General features: G+C 37.1%; 1 pseudogene; it reads left to right on the plus strand.

Annotated features, from left to right (window-relative positions):
- The first annotated feature begins 4,560 nt into the window (after positions 1–4,560).
- LOC134939121 (5S ribosomal RNA) lies at positions 4,561–4,680 on the plus strand (annotated as a pseudogene).
- The last annotated feature ends 980 nt before the right edge of the window (positions 4,681–5,660 follow it).

Below are 5,660 nucleotides of genomic sequence, written 5' to 3' on the forward strand. Positions count from 1 at the left end.
ACCGAACCCGCTCATCTCTATTGTTTTATGTTATGTAACGAAGGAAGCATAGCATAGCTTAATATAATAATTAGTATATATATCACTACTGTGTATATCTTATTCTGTACGATTTGATCTGCCTGTAAATAAAGAATCATATAAAAAGAGCGGTAATATTCAAGCTTGAACTCTCTTTAAGGAATCTTAACTTCATAAATTAATAAGTCATATGTATAAGGACTGCATATATGTATCAGCCAATTAGTTTGTAGGCCTGACATAATATATTTGCAGATATATATGATAAACGCATATTAATTAAAATATATCCATATATTAAATACCATATATGTTATATTAAATATTAATATTCATAAATATGATTCCATAAATCAATAGGCATGAAGCTCCGGACAAAGCCGTTCGAGACGCGATACCGGAAGTGGGGCATTCGCGCATGCGCACTCCGCAGCCGCCGATACAGGAAGTGTGGCGGAAGTGCGCAAAAACAACTAAAACTGTTTATAACACTGTTTTAAGGACTTACTAAGCTCGTTTTTTAGTATAATTATCATGAGATGCCTCTCCCTAGCCTAATAGTATTGCTCCATTATTGCCTATATGTTACCAATACGAATTATGTATATGATACACTTTTACATTGTTAATCAACAGGAAGTGATGTCACAACTAGTAACCCCTTATCAGTGGGTATATAAGCCCACTCTGCACATTCACTCACTACCCCTTGATGAAGTCAGATAGACGAAACGCGTTGGGATATCCTGTATGACCCTCCATCTTAAGTTAAGCTGTTTTTTATTAATTATAAATTCTTTTATTCTATTTATGTCTTAAGAATTTTATACATCCATTTTTTAGTATTTATCCTGTTTTACTACATGTTTCTCATATATGTAGCTCTGTGAAAAAACAGTTACTTCTAAAAAATTAATGTTTTTTACTTTTTGCAAAATAAATTGTTTTTATTCTTTTACAAAAAAGGTCTTTTTATCCTGTCCTTTAAAAATTGCATTTTAGTCCACTAATATATTTTTTAAATAAACACCAGTTGGTCGCCACAGCCCCTACCTACCCATATTTACTTTAACATTTTCACAGCATCTTACCAATGCTGAAATTCTAGGGGACGGCTGACACCCTATCATTCGTAAGGGAGTGTTTTCTACATATAAATATATTTCTAATTTTTAGGTGTTTTTTTTTCCCTCACACGTGGCGCTATACTCCCTTTTTTTACATTTAAGACTGGTTAATTGTTTAGCTGCCTGGTGCTGTGGTCAAAATATCTACAACATGTTCAGAATTAATGAACGCACTAATAAGAGAAATGATTGGTGCCAAAAAATATTTAGTGAAGACAAGCAGACTAACATCCCAAACCCCTCAAGGGACCTAGATGACCTATTTTGGGACATGGAGAGACTTTTGGTAAAAGAAATTAAAACATGGTGGGATATAAAAGGTTTGGAACATTACATCTCAGTTAATAGGGTACCAAGAGGTCTGAGACTTGTGAAACAACCCACCATTGGAACATCAGATCCAGAATTTATGGAGAAATGGGATTCTACCCTCCATACTTGTTCGATAAATTTAATGAAGCTACTTATTACAGAGAGAAGGAAGAATGTATCTTCTATCGAAAAAGACATAAAAGATAAAGAAATTGAATTGGAACCATTTAAAACTAAAGAGGACTACAGAACTAATGAAATTGTTCTTAATAAGAAAATAGAACGCATAGAGGAAGAAGTCATACGGGGTAAAGAAAAAAAGTTTCTTCGTGATAAGGAGGATTACGAAAACGGCAAAACAAAGAATTGGAGCAGATTTACTACCACGAATAGACCTAATCGTGGAAATCAAGTGTGGAAAACGGTACCACACAGAGGCAGACAGAACAACAGAGAGGAATCGTACCCTGCACAAAAGATCAATACTTACAACAAATTTTCCACCTTACAAAGACTAAGATCAACAGACGAAAAGGTTTTTTTATCACCACGCCTAGGAGCTCGTCCAAAAAACACGTTCAGAGGCACACTACAAGAAGAATCATCACACGCACCCCCTCTAAAAAGGCCCCACGTAGAAGAAGAGGAAAACGGGGTGGCAGGAGGGAAAGAGTACAACACCAAAAGGAGAAATGTACAGCATCAGACCTAAAGGAGAACGGGATTTTCAACATTTCAAAATATGCATTGACAAACAACGAAACTTCCTTACTAAGCAAAGGCTTATCATTTGCACCCACAGAGAAACTGAACAAATTTGAGACATTTATAGACTTAAATAAATTCATTCGCAAGCTCACACTTAAAAGACATTTTGCACGCAAGGATAATGCAATCATCTCAAACTATGAAGAATCATCAAGATCAGGACTGAAACGCAAATCTAAGTATTACCCGGTGGAATCGAAAGGCAACCATATCAGCATATTCTATGATATGGTCAAAAGAGATCTATGTGACACTGACCTCGCACCTGTGGTCACAAAAAATCTCCACAACAAAGAAAGAGAGGCACTGAAGAAACTACAGAAAAATTCAGAGATAGTGATAAAACCTGCTGACAAAGGGGGGGGACTAGTTATCCTGGATCGAGACAACTATGTGAAAGAAGCACAGCGTCTACTAGGAGACACCAAATCCTACGAACTATTAAATAATGACCCCAAGGATTTATATATAGAAGAATTGAGAATACTCCTCACACAAGGACTTCGGAATGGAAGCATCACGAAAGAGGAATTCCAATTTTTAATGCAGTCTAGTCCCATAACCCCCATTTTCTATTACCTGCCGAAAATCCATAAAAACCTTTTAAATCCACCAGGGAGACCTATTGTCGCTGGAATTGATTCCTTAACATCAAAATTGTCCGAGTATGTAGATGTTTTTCTAAACCCATATGTTAAGGAACTACCGTCATATCTCAAAGACACAACCATGGTATTGAACCTGATGAAATCCATAGAATGGAAAGATAGCTACTTATGGATTACAATAGATGTTCAATCTCTATACACGTGCATTGAGCATTCTAAAGGCATTAAGGCATGTAAGGACTTTCTAGATCAGGATCCTACCCTTACAACGACTCAAAGAGTTTTTATCTGTGATGTGATGAATTTTATTCTGAGTCGAAACTATTTTAAATTTTTAGAGAACTTTTATCTTCAACGCTGTGGGACCGCAATGGGAACGATTTTTGCACCAAGTTTCGCAAACCTATTTATGGGACAATGGGAGGAACTCTATGTGTATAACACTCAATATTTCAAGGAAAATGTGATCTTGTACAAACGTTATATCGACGATATTTTAATAATATGGAATGGCAGCCTGGAACTTTTTATGGAATTTTTTAACCTTTTAGAAATTAATGATATGAATCTCTCATTTACTTACAACACAAACAAAACTTCAATAGAATACCTGGATTTAGTATTAATAGGTGAAGGATCGTCAGTGGTAACTAAAAACTTAATTAAAGGGGTTGACAAAAACAGCTACCTCCACTACCACAGCAGCCACGCAAAAACATGGAAAGACAACATCCCTTACTCTCAGTTCCATAGAATTAAGAGGAACTGTAGCAAGAAAGAGGACTGCAATGAACAGGTAGCCATTTACAGAAAAAGATTTGAAGAGAAGTCATATCCAAAATCGATTCTGGACAAGGCCACTGCAAGAACAAATACCTTAAAGAGGGAGGACCTTCTAGAATATAAAAAGAAGGAAGACCCTAAGGAATCCACCGCATTCATCACCACTTACAACCACCATGAGAACCATATCAAATCATCCCTCAAGGAACATTGGAAAATCCTACTTATGGATCCTGTATTGAAAAAAATCCTCCCGGAAAAACCACAGATAGTCTTTCGCAAATCCAAGAGTTTAAAAGACCATCTTGCACCCAGCATGTTACGTGACACCACCAATGAAAGAACGAATCAAACATTTCTGAAATGCACAGGAGCATTCAAATGCGGACGATGCAACATCTGCAAGTTCCTGAACTCAAACAGAAAAACATTTTTTAACTCAGGGGCCACCCAAGAATTCAAGATAAAGGAGTTCCTTAATTGCAACAGCAGCTCTGTCATATATTTATTGGAATGTACATGCAAGAAGAAATACGTGGGGAAAACAAAGCGGACACTCAAAATAAGAATTCAAGAGCACATTAGGAGCATCAAAAATAAGCTCGACACCCACCTCATCTATAGACATTTTATCCGGGAACACAATTCAAATCCAGAAGACCTGACCTTTAAAGCAATAGAACACGTACAGATTGGGGAAAGAGGCGGAGACCTGGCGAACAAACTATCCCAAAGAGAAATGTTTTGGATCTACCAGCTTGACACGATGCATCCAGCAGGATTCAACGAGGGTTATGAAATTGCCCCATTTTTATAAGGTTAAAAAAAATGTCTCATTATACCCTCACTCACCTTTATCACATTGAATGTATATGCGCACCTGAACTCACAGCACAATAAAAATGTTTGACACAAGAATGAGTGTTTTGTTCAAAACTAATAGATACAGTCATACCACACTGGCTCCACGCCCAAACCCGTCCGATCTTGGAAGCTAAGCAGTGTCGGGCTTTAATAGTACCAAGAGGGAGACCACCTGGGAAGTTAAAGTACTGTAAAAAATAAGTAACAAACACTTATGTGTCATAACCAGGCTCATGTGAACGACATACATGACCACTCAGCTTAGTGGGCACACACTGAAGCATGGACGGGTGCGCATACACACATCTGTACAGACTTGATATATATACATATATATATGCATGAACGTTTATTTCTGTAAATGCACTTGCTATCACGTTATTTATAATCACTTTTATTCACCCCAAAAAACTGTTTTTAACACAAAATATATATACCTTCCAAATATGCATAGCTTACTTCTGTCAAACTGCCTTTAAAATATATTTATTTCTCTCACCCCATTACCTTGAAAAATTAACTCCCATAGAATTACTATTGTCAAAGAAACATAATTTATTGCCCTGTATTAAAAGTGGACATTTATGCCCCCTATGTAATAATTGTATTAATGAAGTATTAAGAATACTCGAGTCAAAACGACACTAACTGCGCCTTATTTTATATATTTTTCTTTTCCATGCAATCGAGCAATTAATATACAAGGAGAATCTATGCCTGCATATATGGACTCCTTTAAAATGGCCGCCGACAATGCACTGAATTCTCCAGACGCTGTCAAACAAGAAGTAGCGTCATGTATCATTCCGGACACCTATACCGGAAGTGGGGCACAGAACTCATAACATCTAGGACGGAAGTGGGGCATGAAGCTCCGGACAAAGCCGTTCGAGACGCGATACCGGAAGTGGGGCATTCGCGCATGCGCACTCCGCAGCCGCCGATACAGGAAGTGTGGCGGAAGTGCGCAAAAACAACTAAAACTGTTTATAACACTGTTTTAAGGACTTACTAAGCTCGTTTTTTAGTATAATTATCATGAGATGCCTCTCCCTAGCCTAATAGTATTGCTCCATTATTGCCTATATGTTACCAATACGAATTATGTATATGATACACTTTTACATTGTTAATCAACAGGAAGTGATGTCACAACTAGTAACCCCTTATCAGTGGG

This window comes from Pseudophryne corroboree, chromosome 6 (assembly GCF_028390025.1).
Source record: "Pseudophryne corroboree isolate aPseCor3 chromosome 6, aPseCor3.hap2, whole genome shotgun sequence".
NCBI lineage: Eukaryota > Metazoa > Chordata > Amphibia > Anura > Myobatrachidae > Pseudophryne > Pseudophryne corroboree.